The sequence below is a fragment of the Sciurus vulgaris genome, assembly GCF_902686455.1.
Source record: "Sciurus vulgaris genome assembly, contig: HiC_scaffold_442_arrow_ctg1, whole genome shotgun sequence".
NCBI lineage: Eukaryota > Metazoa > Chordata > Mammalia > Rodentia > Sciuridae > Sciurus > Sciurus vulgaris.
In genome coordinates this window covers 4,769,165-4,793,162 of record NW_027632595.1, presented here as the reverse complement: position 1 = coordinate 4,793,162, position 23,998 = coordinate 4,769,165, and the positions used below count along the sequence as shown (strand labels likewise).

The following is a 23,998-nucleotide window of genomic DNA, read 5'->3' as shown; positions in this document are numbered from 1 at the left end:
CACATGACACAATGTCATAATAAAAAATGATTTTTTAAAAATTTTTTAGTTGTCAATGGACCTTTATTTTATATATTTATGTATGGTGTTGAGAATCAAACCCAGTGCCTCACACATGCTAGACAAGTACTCTATCACTGTGCTACAACCCCAATCCATGAAAAACTGATTTTGGACATCCTTTTTTGTTTATTTGACATCACCTGTATACCCTTTTTTGGTGAGATGTCAGATCTTTTACCCATTTTCAATTGGATTGCTTACTTTAATATCATTGAGTTTTAAAAGATTTATATATTTTGTATATCAGTCCTTCATAAAATTTGTATTTTGCAAATATTTTCTCCAAGTCTGTGTACTATTTTTTCAGTTTCTTAACAGCACATTTCATGGAGCATAAGTTGAATTTCAACTTGCCAATATTTTTCCTTCATGGATTGGGTTTTTGGTATTGTATCTAAGAAATATCACCTAACCAAAATTCACTTAGATTTTCTCATTGTAAAATGAGAAATGCAACTAAAGAGTTGCATTTTAGTGCATTTTGTGCCCCTTTAACAAAATATTTGAGTCTGGGTAGTTTATAAAGGAAAGAGTTTATTTTGGCTCACTCTTCTAGAGGATAGTTGGGCACCTGACTGAGGCTGTGGTTTGTCACAACATGGCAGATGACAGCACACAGTAGAAGTGTGTGCTAGAGATGCCATAAGGTGAGAGAAGAAGCAGGAGACAGAGGAGGCTCCTCTTTTACAACAACCTAATCTCACAGAAACAGACCCAGTCCTGTCATTCTTGGAGAACTACATTAATCCTTGTTGAAGGTGGTGCCCCCTGATCTAACCATCAATTAAAAACCCCATAATCTCCATACTTGTAGAATGGGGAGAAAGCTTTCATCACAAGAATTTTGGGGGACATTTTCAAAATACATCCACACCATAACAAGCTGTCTTAAAGTTTTACACTTCACACTTTTACATGTATTCAACGTTATATACAAGAATCTTTTAATCACATTGACCTTAGAAATAGCTCTTATGTGACTAGAAAGAAATCCATACATAACAAATATGAAATGTAGTGTGTAGTGACAGTAGGAGACAAAAACAAAGCAAGAAAACATAAAGGGGGAGGATAAGAGGCAGTGATGTCAAACTTTATTTAGGTTTAGTGAAACACCAAGAAATGCCCAGTAAGAGAAAATCTGTCAATATAAAAATGGAATATAACAAGAATAATATTGATAAAAGAAAAAACCCAGAAACTCATAATTACTTTGAGTTATATAGCACTCTTGTATTTTTTGGCAGGGGGAGGGAGGTTTGGTTCTAGAGGTTTAACCCAGGGGCGATTTACTATCCCCAATCCTTTACCTTTTTTTATTTTGAGACAGAGTCTCATGAAGTTGCTGAGGGTCTCACTAAGTTGCTGAGGCTGGCCTTGAGTTTGTGATCCTCTTTTCTCAGCTTCCTGAACTGCTGGGATTCCAGGCATTCATCACTGAACTCAGTTCTTCAATATATTGTAAGGGACTTAGAAATAATGAGTGGATCATAGAAGAACATCATGAGAGTTTTACATTGGTTAAATTTACATTTTTCACTTGAGGAAAAGTCTTAAGATCCATGTTAATGTTAAACAAATGGTGAGCTGAATTCTGTGTAGTGGTAAGGAAAATATAACATGTTGGGAAACTATGCTTATGCAAAAAGGAGAAACATGAAGAATGCTTAGTTGTTTGGGGAAAGAGAGGTTGGCTGCATTGGTGTAAGGCTACACAACTGTTGAGACTGGTAGATGAGTGGGGATTCCACATCTGTGATGAACTTCTGAAGAGACCAGGTGGCCTGCGGGTCAGCCTGGTTAAGGCAACTGAAAGGCAGGGGCTCCGCACATTCCATGATATCTCCAACCATCTATTAGACTGTTACGTGGTGCACTGGCCCTACCTCTTCATTCCTGAGTCTGAGTCTGAGCTATAGGCAGAGACATCAGCTCTGAGCTTTGGTATCTGAAGCCTTGTTTATGTACTAAGTTCTCCTCAAAGATACAGGGTGTTGATCAACTGTTTCTCAAAAGTAACTTAATAATTAGGCTATTGTCATCCCTTAGGACTCATGAAACTTTTTGATTTCATTTATCTTTTTTTCTTTTTTTTATTGTAAAAAAAATGGGATACATGTAGTTTCTCTATTTCTACATGGAGTCAAGGCATACCATTTGTGTAATCATAAATTAACATAGGGAAATGTTGTTTGATTCATTCTGTTATTTTTTCCCTTCCCCCACCCCTCCCACACGTCTTCTCCATCTATATAGTCCTTCCTTCCTCCATTCTTACCACCATCCTTAATCCTAATCCTAAACATAACCCTAACCCTAATGCTAACACCTCCCACGCCCAATTATATGTCCTCATCCGCTTATCAGGGAGATCATTTGTCTTTTAGTTTTTTGAGACTGGCTTATCTCACTTAGCATGATAATCTCCAATTTCATCCATTTGCCTGCAAATGCCATAATTTTATCATTCTTTATGGTGTAGTAATATTCCATTCTATATATATGCCACAGTTTCTTTATCCATTCATCAATTGAAGGACATCTAGGTTGGTTCCACAAACTGGCTATGGTGAATTGAGCAGCAATAAACATTGACGTGGCTGTATCTCTGTAGTATGCTGATTTTAAGTCCTTCAGGTATAGGCCAAGGAGTGGGACAGTTGGGTTAAATTGTGGTTCCATTCCAAGATTTCTGAGGAATCTCCATACTGCTTTCCAGAGTGGCTGCACTAATTTGCAACCCCACCAGCAATGTATGAGTGTTCCCTTTTCCCCACTTTCTCACCAACACCAATTGTTGCTTGTTTTCTTGATAATAGCCATTCTAATTGGAGTGAGATGGAATCTTAGGGTGGTTTTGCTTTGCATTTCTCTTATTACTAGAGATGTTGAACATTTTTTCATATATCTGTTGATTGCTTGTACATCTTCCTCTATGAGGTGTCTGTTCATTTCCTTATCCCATTTGTTGATTGGATTATTTATATTCTTGGTGTAGAGTTTTGAGTTTTTTATATATTCTGGAAATTAGTATTCTATCTGAAGTATGAGTGGCAGAGATATTATCCCACTCTGTAGGCTCTCTCTTCACATTACTGATAGTTTCCTTTGCTGAGAGAAAGCTTTTTAGTTTGAATCTATCCCAGTTGTTTATTCTTGCTTTTATTTCTTGTGCTATTGGAGTCCTGTTAAGGAAGTCTGATCCTAAGCTAACAAGTTGAAGATTTGTACCTACTTTTTCTTCTATAAGATGCAGGGTCTCTGGTCTGTTTCCGAGGTCCTTGATCCATTTTGAGTTGATTATTGTGCAGAGTGAGAGATAGGGGTTTAATTTCATTCTGTTGCATATGATTTCCCAGTTTTCCCAGCACCATTTGGTGAAGAGGCTATCTTTTCTTCATTGCATATTTGGCACCTTGGTCTACTATGAGAAAATTGTATTTATTTGGGTTTGTGTCTATTTCTTTTATTCTGTACCATTGATCTACCTGTCTATTTTGGTACCAATACCATGTCATTTTTGTTACTACTCTTTGTAATAGAGTAGAAGATCAGGTATTGCAATACCCCCTGCTTCGCTCATTCTACTGAGGATTGCTTTAGCTATTCTGGGTTTTTCATTATTCCAGATGAATTTTATAATTGCTTGCTCCATTTTTGTAAGGTACATCATTGAGATTTTAATTGGAATTGCATTGAATCTGTACAGCACTTTAGGTAGTATGGCCATTTTGAAAATATTAATTCTGCCTATCCAAGAACATGGGATATCTTTCCATCTTCTAAGATTTTCTTTAAGTTCTTTCTTTAGTATTCTGTAATTTTCATTGTAGAGGTCATTCACCTCTTTTGTGAGATTGATTCCCAAGTATTTTATTTTTTTCAATGCTATTGTGAATGGGGTAGTTTTCCTAATTTCTCTTTCTGAATATTCATCACTTATGTACAAAAATGCATTGGATTTATGAGCATTGATCTTGTAATCTGCTACTTTACTGAATTCACTTATGAGTTCTAAGAGTTTTCTGGTGTAATTTCCAGTTTCCTATAAATATATAATCATGTCATCAGTGAACAGTGATAGTTTAAGTTCTTCTTTTCCAATCCATATCTCTTTAATTTCTTTGGTTTGTCTAATTGCTCTGGCTAGAGTATCAAAGGTGATGTTGAATAGAATTGGTGAAAGAGGGCATCCCTGTCTTGTTCCAGTTTGTAGGGGGAATGCTTTCAGTTTTTCACCATTTAGAATGATATTGGCCATGGGCTTAGCATACATGGCCTTTACAATGTTAAGGAATTTTCTCACTACCCCGATGTTTTCTAGAGTTTTGAGCATGAATGGATGCTGTATTTTATCAAATGCTTTTTCTGCATCTATTGAAATAATTATGTGATTCTTAACTTTAAGTCTGTTGATATGGTGAATGACATTTATTGATTTCCTGATGTTGAACCAACCTTGCATCCCTGGGATAAAACCCACTTGATCGTGGTGCACTATCCTCTTAATATATTTTTGTATGCAATTTGCTAAAATTTTGTTGAGAATTTTTGTGTTGATGTTCATTAAGGATATTGGTCTCAAATTTTCTTTCCTCGATGTGTCTCTCTCTGGCTTAGGTATCAGTGATATTGGCTTCATAGAATGAGATTGGGAGGGTTCCCTCCTCTTCTATTTCATGGAATACTTTGAGGAGTATTGGAATGAGCTTTTCTTCAAATGTTTTGTAGAACTCGGCTGAGAACCCATCTGGTCCCAGGCTTTTCTTTGTTGGTAGGCTTTTGATGACCTCTTCTCTTTCATTGCTTGAAATTGATTTATTTAAGTTGCATATATCTTCCTCATTCAGTTTAGGTAATTCATATGTCTCTAGAAATATGTTGATGTCTTCGAGGTTTTCAGTTTTGTTGGAGTATAGATTTTCAAAATAGCTTCTAATTATGTTTTGTATTTCACTTATGTCTGTTGTGATATTTCCTTGTTCATTCCAAATTTTGGTAATTTGAGTTTTCTCCCTCTTTCTCTTTTTTAGTGTGGCTAAGGGTTTATCAATTTTGTTTATTTTTTCAAAGAACCAACTATTCTGTTAATTTTTCTGATTGTCTGTTCTCTTTCAATTTCATTGATTTCAGCTCTGATTTTAACTATTTACTGCCTTCTAGTACTTTTGTTGTTGGTCTGCTCTTCATTTTCTAGGGCTTTGAGCTGTAGTGTTAAGTCATTTATTTCTTGATTTCTACTTCTTTTGTTGAATACACCCCATGAAATTAATATTCCTCTAAGTACTGCTTTCATAGTGTCCCAGAGGTTTTGATATGATGTGTCTTTGTTCTCATTTACTTCTAAGAATTTTTTATTTCCCTTCTGATGTCTTCTGTAATCCATTCTTAATATAATATTGTATTATTTAATCTCCAGGTATTGGAGAAGTTTCTGTTTTTTATTCTGTCATTTACTTCTAATTTCAATCCATTATGATCTGATAGAATATAAGGTAGTATCTCCAACTTCTTGTATTTGCTAAGAGTAGCTTTGTGGCATAAAACATGATCTATTTTAGAGAAGGATCAGTGTCCTGCTGAGAAGAAAGTGTATTCGTTCTTTGTTGGATGGTATACTCTATATGTTTCCGTTAAGTCTAAATTGTTGATTGTGTTATTGAGATCTAAGGTTTCTTTATTCAATTTTTGTTTGGACGATCTATCCAGTGGTGAGAGAGGTGTGTTAAAATCACCTAGTATTATTGTCTTGTGGTCTATTTGATTCCTTGAATTAAGAATTTGTTTGACGTACATGGATGAGCCAATATTCGGGGCATAGATATTTATGATTGTTATGTCTTGCTGATTTGTTTCTCTTAAGCAGTATGTAATATCCTTCTTTATCCCTTCTGACTAGTTTTGGCTTGAAGTCCACATTATCTGAAATGAGGATCGATATTCCAGCTTTTTTATTGTGTCCTTTTGCATGGTATGTTTTTTCCTATCCTTTCACCTTTAGTCTATGGGTATCTCTTTCTATGAGATGAGTCTCTTGCAGGCAGCATATTGTTGGAGTTTTCTTTTTAATCCAATCTGACAGTCTTTGTCTTTTGATTGATGAGTTCAGGCCATTAATATTCAGGGTTATTATTGTGATATGATTTGTATTCCCAGTCATTTGACTCATTTTTTTTTTTTTTTGACATGATTAGGTTTCTCCTTTATTTGGCTATTCCTTTAGGCTAGTTCCTCCTGTTGGTGATTTGCATCGTTGTTTTTCATGTCTTCCTCATGGAATATTTTGCTGAGAATGTTCTGTAATGCTGGCTTTCTTTTTATACTTTCCTTTAGTTTTGTTTATTATGGAAGGATCTTATTTCTTCGTCAAATCTGAAAGTAAACTTTGCTGGGTGTAAGATGCTTGATTGGCATCCATTTTCTTTCAGGACTTAGTAAATGTTGTTCCAGGCCCTTCTAGATTTTAGGGTCTGTATTAAAAAATCAGCTGATACTCTTAATGGTTTCACCATGAATGTAATTTGATTCTTTCACAGCCTTTAAAATTTTGTCTTTATGTTAGATATTTTCATAATAATGTGCCTTGGTGTGGGTCTGTTGTAATTTTGTATATTTGGAGTCCTATAAGCCTCTTGTATTTGGTTTTCCATTTCATTCTTCAGATTTGGAAGTTTTCTGAAATTATTTCATTGAATAGATTGTTCATTCCTTTGGTTTGTTTCTCTAAGCCTTCCTCAATCCCAATAATTCTTAAATTTGGCCTTTTCATGGTGTCCCATAATTCTTGTAGATTCTGTTCATGATTTCTTATCATCTTCTCTGTTTGGTCCACTTTGTTTTCAAGATTAAATATTTTTTCTTCAATGTCTGAGGTTCTGTGTTCCAGGTGTTCTATCCTATTGGATATGCTTTCTATGGAGTTTTTAACTTGGTTTATTGTTTTCATTTCAAAGATATCTGTTTTTTTTTTCAGTATCTCTAACTCTTTATTGAAATGATTTCTTGCTTCCTGTATTTACTCTTTTAACTGTTGGTGTGATCATTTAATGCCTGCATTTGCTCTTTCATCTCCTCCTTCAATGCCTGCATTTGCTCTTTCATCTTCTCATTTGTTTCTGATTGTTTTAATTATGTACATTCTGAACTCCCTTTCTGACATTTCTTCTGCTGTGCTGTCATTGGGTTTTATTGATATAGCATCTAGTTTATTTGGGACATTTCCTTCCCTTGTTTTCTCATATTGGTCAGATGTCAGTGACCAATATATATATTGCAGATTTCCTCTATTGGCTTATAGTGTCACTGTAGATTTCCAGTGTATCACCTCCCAGCCTTCAATAGCCTGGATTTTTAGAGGACCTTGATAATGCAGTGCTTCTGAAGAAAGCTGCCCCTAGCCAGCTACTGGTTCCAGGGCTTGGAGCTGGCTCTGTGTGGAAAGACTCTCACTGGGCGGTCTGATTTGAGAAGCTGGCCATAAAAGGAGCCTGCTGCTGGAGGGTGCAGGGCTGCTTTGGGAAGTCCCTGGCTGCCCTGTCCTTATCCTTGAATTTGCCTGCGGGCCAGAGCTCACCGGTGGCTCTGGACTTGGAGCTGGTTCTGTGCAGAAAGGATCTCACTGGGGGACCTGCTTAGAGAAGTTGGCTGTAAGGGAGGAGCCCACTGCTGGAAGGAGCAGTGGTACCTTGGGAAGACTCTATCTGCCCTGCCCTGCTTTGAGAAGCTGCTCCTATCTGGGCCTGCCACCAAGGCCGAGCTTCACCCAGTGGGGGAGACTTACCCCGTGGCTCTATTTTAGTCCAAGTCTCTCAGTGATTCCCCTTTTTGAATCCTGGGTTTTGGAGTGACAGAAGATGCAGTCACCCTCTAGTCCACCATCTTGGATTGTCCTGTGGAAAGAGCCAGCTGCAGGAGGGAGCAGGGTCACCTGGAGAAGTCTCTGGCTGTCCTGCCCTGGTCCCAGAGTTTGCCTGCGGGCCAGAGCTCTCTGCTGGCTCTGGGACTTGTGGCTGGCTCTGTGTAGAAAGGCTCTCACTGGGCGGTCTGCTTTGAGAAGCTAGCCTTGAAAGGCACCTGCCATTAGAGTGGGTAGGGTTGCTTGTGGAAGTCCCTGGCTGCCCTGTCCTGGTCCCTGAAGCTGCCTGCGGGCTGGAGCTCACTGCTGGCTCTGGTACTTGGAGCTGGTTCTGTGTAGAAAGGCTCTCACTGGGGGGGGGCTGCTCTGAGAAGCTGGCTGTGTGGGAGAAGCTCACTGCTGGAGGGAGCAGGGCTACCTGGGAAGACTCTAGCTGCCTTGCCCTGCTCTGTGAAGTTGCCCCTATCTGGGCCTGCCACCCGGGCCAAGCTTCACCCAGTGGGGGAGACTCACCCCATGGCTCTATTTTAGTCTGAGTCTCTCAATGTCTCCCCTTCTTGAATCTTGGGTTCTGGAGCAACAGAAGATGCAGTCACCCTCTAGTCTGCCATCTTGGATCACTCCATGGAAGGAGCCATGATTTCATTTATCTTTAACCCATGACATGTTTGGGTTTCTTCACTGCAGTCCCAGACTGTACCTTTTCTTTCTCAAGGGTCATCTTGGCAGTATCTGTAAGCTCTTCACCTGCTCTATAGGCAGAAATGAATCTCCTGGATTCAACAGAAATCAACAGGAATGGTAGTCTCAAATGAAAGGGAACAAACAGCAGTTTTAAGACCTCAATGAAAAATTCCTTATATCTAAATCTACAACCTTCTCTTTGGTCAACCAGTGGCAAAAATACCATAAATTGTATATGAGGTCATAGTCAGCAAGTGATGAATCACCAGCTATTTTCTCTGAGAAACAAGATGTTCTCCAAATTGATTTTCTTCTTCTTTCATGTAATTCCATCCTTAACATATTTGTAGAAATCAGGGATTGGTATTTAACCTTCAATTTACTAGCAATGTAAAAACGAGGCACAAAGACTATAGCATCTTCTAATTTACTCGTAGGTGTAGAGTGGGAATATGGTTAATGTCCCAGCTATTGACTGCTAAAGGAGGTATAAGTTGCCTGTTCTTATCAAGAATAGCTCACACCTTTTTGACTAGCATTCTTTCTGTATCATATCAGATCCTACAGGCCTATAACAACTATGTTGGTCTAAGAGTCTGGGACTAATGATTTTCAGTCAGTTGCAGCTTCTGTTGAGTACTAAGTGGACAACATTTTCTGGTTATGCTGGTAAAGAGTGTTACAGTGTACAGTACCTTTGTAGAAGGAGCTCAAGTACAGTCTTGCGCTAACTGAAACAGTAGTATCCAGAAGTGACAAATTCAAGACCAGGGACTCTGCTGGTGAGAAATCTCCATTTCCAGGGACACAGTCTCTTCTTATGAATACAGGAGAGTCTTCTCCCTGCAGTGCAATATACAATTTCTTCCAGGTGTGGTGGTTCATCCCTGTAGTCCCAGTGGCTCAGGAGGCTGAGGCAGGAGAATTGCAATTTCAAAGCCAGGCTCAGAAAAGCATGGCACTAAGCAATTCAATGAGGCCCTGTCTCTAAATAAAATACAAAATAAGGCTGGGTATATGTCCCATTGGTTGAGTGATCCTAAGATCAATCCCTGTACCACAAAAATGTTTCTGAAACATCAGAAAATTTTTAGCACCCTATAGGTCTGTCCCTGAGCTGTTGAACCTTAACCTTGCTAGGTAGTCAGCCAGTCTAGAAGCTGCTGTATGGTCTGAAATATGTGCTATGAGGTCAAGATGAGAATGAAGCTAGGTGAAGAAGACCATCAGTCCCAGTAAAACCCAGGGTGCTTAGAAGGTTGGAGGCCAATTCCTCCAACTCTCAGCTTGGCAATGGGAGCCCAGTGGCTTATCAGTAAGGTGGGCTGTTGGGACTAAGGGAATCATGGGAAAATAACCTGTGCTAATGACTATGGTAAGTAATAACCTGGCTTGAATTTGCCTCATTTACCTACATTTTTTTCCAAAAATTTATTGGCATTTTTTTTTTCATATGGAAGAAATTTTAAAAATGTAGAGGAAGTTTTTAAGGAATTCAAGAAATGATTTTTGGGAAAAGTCAAATTATATTTTAGTAATTTTTTTTCCTGAAATCATAGTATAATTGTAGGAGAAATATGAATAAATATATTCCTCAATACCCTATTAACTCTGTATAGAGTATGGCACCAGCCAGTCTCCTGGGCTGTAATCCAGTTTTCTTGTCTTTTCTTCAGTTTCCTACTGTTTGTGGTATATCATAATACACTCATGAATTGTCATGTACGTATTAATTCTGTTTTTATATCAGTACCTGACATAAACACTGATAGTTTACTCTTCTCTTACTTCCCATTTAATACAAACTTTGTTAGTGTTAGGCAAATTTCTTTCAGATATTTACAGTCTTAAGGCTTATACTTTACACAAATGTATCAAGATAAAACTTTTTACATTGGAGATACTTGTTTTTTGAAGTTGTGGGCACAAGGGAACCTTCAGTTCTGTAGTGCTAGAAGCCTGAGTGTATGCAGGGTCTGTGCTTCATGTCCAGCTTAGCATTTGACTCATGGGGCTTTGGTAATTACAGTAGTCAAGGATTCAGAGTCAGATGTGAATCTGATTGCCAAATACATTGAATTACGCTCCTATGATACTTTCTGTGTCTTTGAACTTCTCTTTCCTCATCTACAAATTGAGGATAATCAAATACCATGTATTTGGGGAGGTTTCAAAAGGTGGAGGTCCCTGCATATAGCCTGGGACTTGAAGTTCCTATTGTCCCTGGGGTGGGCCTGCCTGCCTCTGAAGGCAGTGCCTACAGCAGTATTTCCAGCTGTCAACTGAGGAAGAACGATTTGTCTCTTCTCAGAACATGAAATGGACAATGACATCAATGATCATGTGCTGGGGGAGAGTTTCAGTGCAAGGATGTGGAGCTAGCAGAGAGGTTGATGCTAAGAAGCTCAGGACAGGGGGCTATGTGCAGTTCAGGCAGGTAGGAAGGTCTGTGAATCAACTCTGGCAGTTCAGTTGGGGGAACTAAGAGCTCATTTGATCAAGAAAGAACATGAAGTCCCTTGGCAGGCAATTGCCACCCAAATAATTATAAAACTACAAATCAACAAATCATGTGCATGATGTCTAAAATTGTTTTGAAAAGGTTCATTTCCACTTTTCCAAAATTCACCAAGCTAAAATAATTACCAAATATAAAATTAAGCATGTTTTTATTTGAGCAACCTAGTTGTGTGACCTTTGGTGGAGTCAATGTACAAGTGCTGCCTCATTTACTCTTAGTCCAAATCACTTCCAGAGTGCTGCTGACTTCTTGAGTCTGTCAGTCTCTTCTTTTCATTGTTCCCATTAACCCCAGCTGTGTGAATCAGGACACATTTTGTGTATGGTTTACATTCCATCCTGGCACAATGCACTATGTGTATTACCACATGGAAATGTCCCTGGCCAAATGAGAAAATGAAGGAGCATCCTTATGTAGAAGATTCAGGAAGACACCTAACTTTAGAGAATTTCTAGGGATCTTACAGAGCACTTTCTTATACAGGGGAGGTCTATGTTTGCCCATACCCCTTTTTTTCCTTTTACTATAGGCTAAGGGAATTCTGCTTTGAGAGATCCTTGGGTATGTTCTCACCAAAATCTCTGTCAAAGTTCATATGATCTATTGTAAAACTCTATAGACTTAAATTTATCTGCATTCTACTTTGGAAACTTCCAATATCATATTCATGAGCAGACCCTAGAACTGTCCCAGTTAAGGAAGAAATTACAATGGTGGAGAAATGTGTACCTTCTGACCCAGGAACACACTGACAACCACCAGGGGCAGACCTCCATGAGCTCCTGGTTGAGGGGCACAGGTTGGCAAAGTGTCTTGTCTTCAAATAGCCCATGTAAAATGGCCAGAGACCCTGATTACACTGAGCGGCTCCCAGGTTCCTGAATCTCAAGATGTTCCTTTCACCAAATAATCTTTTGACCAGCTCTTCTGTTTTCCATGTCAAATTTAGGGTATGACAATTTTAGGATGCCTGAGTGAGAACACAGAGGAAAAATACACAGTGTGAAAATCAAAGGAGTTAAAAAATGTCATTTCTCCCTAGTTAAAAATAACTTCAGGATGAAAAGGCAGCATCTACCTAATGTTTTAGAGGAGAAAGGGGATGTGACAGAAGGCCACATGTTAAACTAACATCACTCTGGATTAGAAGTGCGAGTTTCCCAGCCTCCAGCCTGACTGCTTTGCTTACTACTGTGGGCCAGGGATCATTTTAGCTCTACTGAATCTGTGTTCTGATCTATGAAAATAGCTGCAGAGTATATATAACCAACATGTGTGGAATGAATAATCAGGAGTGCTTTGGAAATTATATAGACCCTCAATCTTTGGACTTTGTTTGGGGGCATTGATACAGTAACATCTGATGATGGGATTGTTGCTTATGATTATTAATACGATTTTAGTTTTGTTGATCAATGTATAAATAGAAGAGTTGAAAGTTCTTTCTAGGCTATGTGGGTTAGATCACACCAAGAGTTTTATAAATTGTCCCAGGTCATATGTGAAAAGTAACATTAATAAACTAAAACACAGAGTATTAAAAACTTTTGAAACCCTTTTACAGTCTAAACTAGAAAAAAGAAACTTGGGACATCAAAGATTAATGAAGTAATTTTTCCACTTGTATCTGATTTTACCTGAAGGTATATGAAAGACCCTTTAACACACAGGATAAATAATAAAGAGAAATTAATAGTAAAACAAGTATAATCTAATGGCATATTTTTTCTAGGTTGTTGGGAGAAATGCTAGTTCTTGGCTAGCAGCAGTGAATGTCTCAAATGTGTAAGGAAAACTTGCAGGGAGGAGTGTTCCACTTCTCCTAACTAGGAAAATAGACAATTGCCCCAAGTTGACTCAATGTTACCAAGGGAACCCATATAGGAACCTGGTGGTCTGATTCCCCATGGCACATTGTGAATAGGCTTGAAGCCTATACAATATATGGCTGTTCCCACAATAAATGAGTTTCCAGGCCACTCGCCACAAGCCTGCGTCCACCCAAATCCCGGAGTCTGGGGGCTTTTATTCCACGTCCTTACCAGCATCTGAGCTAGCCTGGCACAACTACATTTTGGCACCCAACATGCCTCATCTACTCACGCACCTCGGGATTGACAAGTCCCCCCTGATTTGGTAAGGGCACCTTCATGTTTGATGTGCTGATGGTCCTGTAAGGGTGAGCATAAGACCACCCCCCTCCTTTTCTTCCCTGTTTGTCCTGATTGTCCTAATCCCTGAGAAAGGGCACACATCGTTGCTGGCTCATGTAATGCACCCTAGCTGCCAGTGGCTCTACTTTCACTTTCAGTTCTCCTGATGAATTCACAGAAGGGATTTACCCCCCCCCCCCAATTTGGAAACACATCTCCCTCTGTGGAGATTTTCACCGGAGACACCATGCATACATATGGCCGTAACATAACAACTCACAGAAGTTCCCTGGTAAACATGAGACATATCGAATCCTAAACACTTCTTTGTATGTCAGAAGATAGGCTCCCTTAGTCATCCGTGGGTCCCCTAACTTTGGCTTAGGGATACTCAATGCAGGTTACTTTATAGTTCTTCTCTTTGTTCTTGAGATTTGTTTACTCCAATCCCCCCCACCCCATGCAGAGAGCTCCGCAGCTGCTTTAAAAGCACTTCTCTCACAGTGTGACCTTAAAATGAAACCAAAAGACAAGAAAATGACCCTTCAGGCCTCCACTTTAAGCATTGTAACTTCTAAAGAGGAGGAGACAGTCACCAATAATAACAGAGGCCTCCCACCATCTGCTCATCCTCCTCTAGATCTTTGGAATGAATTGCCCTCTCTTGTTCCCTCCAGAGTTCCCTCCATGAAGCACAGAGCTTTAAAAGGGTTTTCTTTCTTCCAATAATTCATTTGCAGCATAAAATGTAGATCCAACAATTTTATTCTCTCAGACTATAGAAAAAAGTGAAACAAAACCTGTAGTTCCCCCACTCCCCAGGAAAAATGGTGAAAACACAGCACAGATAGCAAAATATATGCTTCTCCAGCTCCTCCTCTTCGTTCTCTGCAAGTAACTGGAGAGCAGGACATTCCTAAACAATCAATTTTGAGAGAGGAACCTGTCTGATCACATTCCTCATGCCCCCCCCCCCATTCCAAACAAAAGAGTGAACCAACACCTCCACCTACTGGAAAAGGAAAATCCCCATGGGAGGTGGCTGGTGTGGAGGAAATAACCCTAATCAGTCCAAAGGTCCATGGCATGTCACAGTAAGTAGTATGATATAGCAGCCCCATTCCTCAAAAATAGTGGGAGATAGTGTTTCAAGATTTTCTGCATCCAAACCTGACCTGATTCCCAGTCAGGAAAAAAGGGATAAAAAGCCCTAGGCAATTTTCCCCACCTGACCTTGTTGAAGCCTTTGGCAGGCTCAGCGGTGGACCAACCTGACACTGAAAAAAAAAAAAAGGGTCCTTTTTAAACTTCTCCTGGGCTGCTACCCTGAACTCACGGTCTCTCTCCCTCTCACCCTTCTTTCTGCTTCCTCTTTCTCAATCTCTCATGCTATAATTAATGGTCGTTATCATATTTTTCTTCTAGGAGTATTTTTTTTTCCTTAAATGCTATTTTTAGCTCACAATTTCAATCCTACATATGTAGGTTAATGATTTGTTGATCAGTTCTATTTTTTCAATTCAATTCTAGAGTTATTTTTGAACATATTTTACATTTCAATGGAGATAAACGTTATAAGTCCTTTTCATTTGGATTATGTGTATATCATGTTTTCTGATGTCACGTTGTCTATGTGCATGTAAATGTCATGTACATGATATTTAAATTAAGCCTGCTTAAAATTAAAATTTAAAAAATGGATCCAAATAGTTTTAATTCACATGATTTAAAATAGTTCAATTTAAATTGGGTAAACTAATAAATGTAAAAGTTCTTTGGAAAAAACTCACAAGTCTCTAGTTGGTCAAATTAATAAAATATTGTTTATAAATGTGTAATATCAACTGTTTCTAGGACTTTCTTCAACAGAGTCAGCACATACTGTTTATACACTGGTCTGATATCTTGGTTTTACAGTAAAATAAATTAATTAGACTTAATATATACAAGATTACTCAAATGTGTTTGTTAGAGACATATTATTAATTTGCAAATGTAATTGCTAATTATTAAATAACATTGAATACTCTTAACTCCTTAAATTCCAGGGGATAACATACTTAGATGTTATTGGTGTTTTCATAGATTGGTGAATAAAAAGTGTTTAAAATTGCTTTGTGTCATCACTAATAGAGGTAACGAAGAGTTAAGTCCAACAGGTACAATTCTATATACAAAGGGCTTCAAAAGTTTCAACTGTTTCAATTAGTGTATATAAACAACAAAGTGTTTAATCTTGTTAAAGTGGAGTGATTTAGCTAAATTCAGAAATTACATAAGAGTTGTTTCAGGATGTGAACAACAAAGGGTCAACAGAAGGAAAGAAAAAACAAAAGGCTCTACATATGAAAATATATTTTGTGAAAAAAAATGTTTCTGGGTAAGAAAATGCCTATGTGGTAAACATGAGGGTCTAAGTAAGTGTTAACACAGTCTGTAAGCAAAGGGTAAATTTCAACAAGTATGTGTGTAACTAAGTTAGTTATATATATGTGAGACTATCAGTTAAAGATTCTTAAGATTTTTTCTAAGGTCAAATACTAATTTCCTGATATAAACCAAAAGTTTAATCTATGTGTTAAAATTACAAGGATTTCTTAGAAACACTAATTTACTCTTAACATCATGTCTTTTAAGTTTTCTTCTTTAGAACAATTACTCTGGAAAATTGTGGTTAATACAGTTATGGTTAAACAACAACTGTTAGAGTACTATACTATGAAACACAGTCTACAGTTTTCTTTAAAAAAACAAATTTGGCTAATATAAATGTATTAAGGTAATTAGAATGGTCATTATTTGTATATTAAATGTGTTCATTTCTTGCAGATATACAAGTCTTTAAAGCAGAAATTTATCAAGCTGCTTTTCTCCAAATTAAACTTCTCTCTAATGGTAATTTTAAATTTAAAAACAGTAAATTATATTGAGGATTTTTTCTATCATTTAATGCTCTATTACAGGACTTATTATCAGTAGGCTATATGTAAAATTTGTTACTTTTTACACTGAAATAAAAAATTCAAATGAAATGTATTTCTTAAAGTTACTGAGATTTTGATTTCTTTAAAGGTTAATATCATGAAACATAAAACATTTTGCCACTTTTCCACACAAAAGAAAAGGTAAGAGCTCTCAACCTTTCTTTGATTCGTGTATTGGATATAATGTTAAATTGTGTTGACTAATGCTCATATAGACTCAGGAAACAATATATGTAAACTTGAAATGATATTTAAAGAAGTCAAACTCACCATCAGAATTAGAACACTTAAGATAGTAAATAACTGCAAAGTTACAGACATTGACATTAAAGCCCAGTACTCTTACTTTATGACTGGTGAGACTGGCTTGCTTGATATTTAAGATCAACCTTAGAGATTGACATTAAATACTGAGGCCAAGAAAACACAGTATTTGGCTGTTGCCCTCAAAATCAGCCTGAATTCAGGGAACAAGAGGATTTCTCTGCGGAGCTTTGCAACTCTTGGTCACACAACCTCCCAACCAAGAAAATTGATGAGACCACTGGAGGATGAAAACCCAATAAGTGCACTTGCTGCAGAGGAGGGTCATTGCTTCTAAGGGAAGCTGTCTCATCAAGGAGACCTTACCTAGAAAATGGCACTAAAGGAGCTAAGAAGCTGCTCTCAAGTTTCCCATAAGTGACCCCTGTGAGAGCTCAGCTGACTCTAAACAAGACAGAAACAAGTTAATTTGACCAGCTTGATCTTAAACATCTAGAAAAACAGTTAAAATCAAAATATTCTTGGGCATTTAAAGGAAAAATAGTTAAATGTAACTTATAAAATACACTTGTTAGCATACTAGAATAAGTAAAGTTTGGAAATTACAGAAGACAGATTCCTAGGCAAATGTGCCTGATAACTCTCAAGAGAAACTGCCAGAGTAAGAAATTTTTAGACAATTTAAGGCCTATAGACCTTCCTAAGCTACACAGGTAGACTTAATTTATGTTTGCTAGTATGATTATCTAGCCCTAAGTTACTGAAATATGGAGATCTCTACTAAACACAAGTTATACCAATAAAAGGACATTTTACAAAATCAGATTGATGCCATCCAGCAGAGTCAATTTGGTGCAGGAGACAAATGAGTAGCAAGGCTCTTGAATTTGGAATGGTTCATTGGAGATTCAGGAAACCTGGGAACACTGACGCTCGAGGAGAGCCGGCTTAATTCCCCTTCAAGAGGTGAAGTGTAGGACTGATGCCAATTATGTGAAGATTAGGGGAGGAGCTAGCTGTCCAATCATGGTAAAGGTCAAAATGAGCAGGCACAATTAGGAGCACTTGGGAACATCTGCACGTGTTGTGCACGTGGACTTAATTGAATATGGCCAATGATAAATCACCTGGGTGTGCTTATGTTAATCAACCTCCTCATCACTGATGTGAACACAACAACCTCTGGCTGGCTGCCAGGCACCATCTTGGCATAGTCTGCATGGCATAGCCCCAAAAATCTCCCCTCTTCATTATATGAAATAAAAATGAAGATGGCAGGGATCGCATCTGTCTTAGGTCCCAGGAATCAACATCCTTTTTTTACCCGTCATCAAAGGATACCAAAGTGGAGTTGGCCCTTCTGTCTTAGGTTGGTACACTGTTTTCCTGTGGTTACCTGTCTTTAACTACCGACCCAACATACTAAGACATATGTTGGGATATTGTTCCGCTTCAAGGGCGGCCATGGCCTGTTTTATGATCACATTATGAGCCTGTTGACTGGTTTTGAAGTGTTTGTAAATGTAGAATAGAATTAACACAAGCATACCCAAGCTTATTAGTGTGGGACTTAAGAGTCCCCCAAATTTGGTGCCAAATTGTGTTAGTTTATCTAATGCTCCCATGATAAGCCCTCCCAGTTTGACTTCCACCTTAGTGGTGTTTATGGCGAGGATCTGCCATCAAAGCCTTGTTACCAGCTCATCGAATGCATCTGTCCATTGTTGTGTGATCTGTGAAAATAACTGTCTAGAGAAGTTCTCATTAAAAGTCACAAAAAGAAAAAAAAAAAAAAGAAAAAAAGGCACAAAAAGGAAAGGGAGAGCTAGGCACACAGGAGTACATGAAAAAACAATCATTTCACTCTCTATACATACTTCAGTATTAACTCCATTAACCTTTTGATCAGTGCACTTTCCTTTACTTATAGACCCTCCTTTTACAAAAGCCAGGGGGCTTATATCCGTACATGCCTTAGTTCCGCATAAGGACCAGATGGATAAGGACTTGAAATTGCCTTTATATTCCAAATTTTCTATAAAATCTTTTGTACTTTGAGATGTGATATATATCTGATTAGGCAAATACCAAGGTCCAAAAGCCAGATTACTGGAGACCTTTTTATCAGGTCCTAGGTGCTGAAAAGCTTCCCATAAGAGAGGCCAAGTAATAGGCTTTTTGAAGGACTGGCAATGGCTATACCAATGGATATGAAAATCAGTCTTATTACTAATAGCTTTGGGCATGTAACCAGTGGCATTTGTATTGAAGTTGTTTTCTTTATTTAAGGTAATATCTGCCAAAGTATGATTAATCAACTGTACACAACGAGTGCCAATGCTAAAGGCGAGGCATAATGCATTCTCTAGCAATAAATTCAGGGCAAATTCGGAGTCTAATGGTGATGAGCACCTAAGGGTAGTTTGCCCAGTAGATTCATGGAAAAGAACTGAGGGAAGACTGCACCACCTTGAGAGACTGAAACCAGTCAAGGCAATACGCTGACTATTTTCCAGAACTGTTCACCCTGGACGAAACTCACCACAATCATCAGTAGCGGCAGGATACCCAGAGGGTTCGGCTGCATCTTGATGAACCATCTTAACTGCTTGGACTAGCCTTTATGGAATCCAAATTGGCGTTTTTTCTTCCTGTGGAAATACACACACATGCCCTCTTCCCCAAATCAAGACTGGGGAAGGTCTTTTCCATTTTCCTGTTACAACATCTTTCCATAAAGCTTGTGGCTTTTTGTCAGTGTTAACTGCAGCATGTCGATCCATTGCTGATTTTCCTGATTTATCCAAATTCAAAAAATTTAAGGTAAAAAGGGCTATGGATAATCTGTTCTTAGGTGGATATGACTCCCCTATTCCTCCTTTTTGTTTTATTAATAAGTTCTTAATGGTTAGATGAGCTCTTTATATAATTCCTTGTCCCTGGGGGTTATAAGGATTACCTGTGACATGATATATACTAAATGTAGAACAAAACTGTTTAAAGGTTAAGAATGTATAGCCTGGACCATTGTCTGTTTTTATTGTTTTTGGAACGCCCAGAATAGAAAAGGTATATAGGCAGTGATTTATAATATCTTTTGCTTTTCCACCTGACTGTAAGGAGGCCATAATAAATCCTGAATAAGTACCTATGGACACATGCATGTATCTAATCTTTCCAAATTCTGGGATATGAGTAACATCCATTTGTCATATATGGTTGGCTTATAATCCTCTAGGGTTAACACCATTTTGAGGTAAGGCAGATAAGTGACACAATGTTGACAATTTTTGACAATAGTTCTAGCTTGTTCCTTATTCAATCTAAAACGTTTTTGAAGAGTGTTAGTGTTAACATGGAAGTTTTTATGAAAATTTTCTGCTTCTAAGAACATGGAAAAAATATGTACATCTCTAGTAACTAAGTCTGCTATAGTGTTACCCATACTGAGAGGTCCTGGTAACCTGGTATGAGCCCTAATATGTCGAACAAAAAATGGTTTCTTATGTTCCCAAATTGACTTTTGAATTGTAGATAATGAGGAATGAATGGTAGATGCTGAGGATATATTTGGTACAATTTTCATGATATTTACAGCATTGACTATATAGTTGCTGTCAGAGAACAGGTTAAATGGCTGATTTGGGAACATTTGAAAAAGAAGACAAACAGCTAGAAGCTCTATCTTCTGGGCAGACTGGAGGATAAAGAAAAGTAAATGTCTGTGTCGGCATGACTATAGTAGCTGTTCCATTACTGGACCCATCAGAAAAGCAAGTTATAACATTTGATATGGGATCTTTTCTGGTGACTTCAGGAAATATGAATGGGTCTGGTTTGTAAGGAGTGATAATTTTTTTGGAATAATGCCAAAAATTCCTATAGCATTAGTTACTGTCTTTCTATTATCTTTAACACTAATTCTGGATAATTCACTAGAGTTATCTTTTGGCCATTGTGAAGATGGACCCAGTAAATAGGTCCTTATTTCCAGAAGACTCCTGTAGGACTTTCTATGGTGGCTATGATTATCAGTAATATAGGCTTAGTTATATCTACCTGATCTAAATGTGCCTTAGTAATAGCATCTTCTACCTTACATAATGCTTTTCTAGCTTCTGTGGTAATTTCCCAGGGCGAGGAGGGACCACAACTTCCCTTAAGAATATCAAATAATGGACCAAGGTCTTCAGTTGTTAATTTTAAATATGGTCTTATCCAGTTTATATCTCCCAAAAGTTTCTGGAAATCGCTTAAAGTTTTTAATCTATCCATCCTAAAGGTAACCTTTTGGGGTCATATTAAGGTTTTGTCAATAATGGCATCAAGGTAGGTAATGGGGCAAGAACTCTAATTTATCCTCTGCTATCTCTAATCTGAATCGAAGAAGATTTTTGACCAGCCCATAATATACTCTGAAAAGTTTGTCTTATTCAGGATGAGCTAATAAGACATCATCCATGTAATGATAGATCTTTAGGTCTTTATCAGATTTTTTAATGGGCTGTAAAGCTTTGTCTACACAGACCTGACACATAGTGCGGCTGTTGACCATGCCTCACAGCAATACTGTCCATTCATATCTTTGATCAGATCCTTCATGGTTACTAGCTGGTACAATAAAAGCAAATCTGTAGGTATCTTCATTATGAAGTGGTATAGAAAAGAAGCAATCTTTTATGTCTAAAACTATAACTCTCCAATCCTTCAGAATAGCAGACAATTGAGGGAGTCCAGATTGAGCTGCTCCCATTATTACCATTTGATTATTAATTGGCCTAAGATCTTGGAGGAGTCACCACTTTCCTGATTTCTTTTTAATTATAAAGATAGGTGTATTGAAAGGAGATGTAGAAGGTTGTAGATGGCCTAAGGCCAGTTGTTATCTTACTAACTCTCTGGCTGCTTTTAACTTTTGAGTATTGAGGGGCCACTGAGGTATCCAAACAGTCTTTTGTGATTTCCATGTAATTTTTATTGGCTCAGTGACCCCCTCTGAAAACCCAGTCCCTCTTTATTACTTCTCCTCATAGCATGTATGGGTTCAGTCATTCCCTGTGAATGTGCTCCCAGTCCTTTTCCAGATATGAATCCCTGGTTCACCATGATATTACAAGCTATTGGGTTGATATGCGTATGTTCATTAGTCAACTTGATCTGTAATTGTCTTAATGTGTCTCTCCCCCATAAATTAACGAATATCTCTTAAGACATAGGGTTAGAAAGTACTGTAATTTCCTTCTGTATCTGTCCATTTCAATAACTGTGCACTCCACAGCGGGTTTGAGGCAACCCCCCAAACCTGGTAAGGTCTGGTCAGCCTTTTGAAGAGGCCAATCTTTTGGCCATTGGGTCAATGTTATGATACTAAGATCAGCTCCAGTGTCTAATAACTCATTAAATTTCTTTTTGTTCTTATAGTATACATGGGACGAGTGTTTAGATCTAAGGCAACCATGGTCATAGGTTCCCCTGTGGATCCAAACCCTGATTTATTTTTTTTATTCCTTTTTGCTAAATATTTGTCATGTTCACTGGGTATCACCAGTATTTGTGCTATTTTATCCCCCTGATTTATAACAGAAATACCTTTCAGGCAAATGACCATTATTTTTATCTCTCCCTCATAATCTGGATCAATTACTCCCAGTGTTATATGGAGTCCTCTTAGGGCAGCAGAACTGCACCCTAATAGTAAACCTGTCCCCGATTTAAGAGGTCCATAGGTAACCATAGGTATTAATTGATCCCCCATTTCTGGAGTTAGTACTACTCTGGCAGTGGCACAGAGGTCCAGTCCTGTGCCCCCTACTGTACGTCCAATAAGGGAACCAACGGACAATGGGTTCAAGGAATCACTCTGATGGGATCCGCTGTCCTTCCTTCAGGGCTCCAAATATTTCAAATATTTGTGGGGCCTGAGCCCAAGGGCCCCTCATCTCATTTTTTGGGAGTGGTTTTCCTTCAATGTCAACTACAAATTTACACTCACTTGCCCAATGTTTTCCTTTTTACATTTTGGACATATTCTGGGCATTTTTTTTTTTTTTTTGTATGTACTATGTCTTGGGTTTGGACAGTCCCTTTTAAAATGTCCTGGCTGTCCACATGAAAAACAGCTTTCGGATTTGGCCCCCATAGCTTGAGCTACTCCTTGAGTGACATCAGCTGCTAGTACTTGACTCTGTATAGCTGACTCATTAATATCTCTGCATATTTTTAAATAGGTATTGAGATTCTTATTTTTCCATGGCCTTATTGCTTCTCTGCACCATTTATTAGCTTGTTCATATGCTAACTGTTTTATTAAAGACATTGCTTGTTCTGAATCCCCAAACACTCTGCCTGCTCTTTGTAACAGATGGTCTACAAACTCTCCATATGGTTCATTTGAGCCCTGTATAACTTTGGATAATTGTCCTTACAAATCCCCATAACCTTGTAATGTTTTCCAGGCTCTAACAGTGGTATTAGCTATCTAAAGATAGACCACTGGATCATATGTAACTTGTTGCTGTTGTTCAGCATACAGTCCTTGTTCCAGCTACATATCTAGGTTTCACTGATAGAAACCTGTGGCTGCCTTTCTATGAGCTGTTTCTGCACAGAGCTCTTGATTGGTTACTTTCCACATTAAATATTGTCCACCATGCAAAAACACTCAACACATACTCACCCAATCACTAGGAGTCAAATTAAGTGTTGTGATGGATTCCACCATACTCACGGTAAACGGAGCTTGGGGCCAATAGGCAGTGACTACCTCTTTAATATTTTTTACTCTTTTAAATTCTAGGGCCTGATGAAATCACTGCCCCTGACTGTCCACCAAGACTGGGCAGAACAGTCTCAATGGGCCTTCCACAGGGTCCCAGCGATCCCCGGTATCACTTGGGACTCCACCACAACATGACCGACAAGAGTACCAACAAAATGTTGGTTCCTCCCACCTTTTATCATAAGGGGGAGCTGAGGGAGTAATTATCTCATGGTCTTTCCTGCCTTTTAGCAACTTTTCAACATTAACTCACTTATTTTCTAGTTCCTCCCCAGTATTTCCCTCCTCCTCAGAACCTCCTTCTTGTAATATATTTTTTATGCCTCCTTTTTGAATCATCCTTCCAGACTGATTTCATGATGTTTCCAAACCCATCTTTTACTACTAAATAAATTTGATACAGGACAAACAAAGACCACACTAACAGTAGTACAAACACACAAACAATACTAAATGCATGCACTCCGGAGCTCCTTTCCTCTTTGTATTTCATCACCTGGCCAGCTATCCTGAGTGCTTAACTGCCTTAGAGAGAGACAGGGCCTCAGCTTACCTGAGCACCTAACTGCCCTCGAGACAGGGGCTCAACTTCACCTGGCCAGCTATCCTGAGCACCTAACTGCCTCAGAGAGAGACAGGGCCTCAGCTTACCTCGCTACTTACCATTTGGATAGACAGTTAGCAAGACTCTTGAAT

The 23,998-nt window shown here is 38.3% G+C and overlaps 1 pseudogene across 1 annotated transcript in view; it reads left to right on the top strand.

Annotated features, from left to right (window-relative positions):
- Positions 1 to 23,505, top strand: part of LOC306652683 (5'-AMP-activated protein kinase subunit beta-2-like) — a 1,102,880-nt pseudogene extending 1,079,375 nt beyond the window's left edge. The window contains exon 8 of the transcript in view: positions 23,321 to 23,505. The product of the transcript in view is annotated as a 5'-AMP-activated protein kinase subunit beta-2-like (transcript). The remainder of the gene's footprint in view (positions 1 to 23,320) is intronic.
- Positions 23,506 to 23,998: the final 493 nt, after the last annotated feature.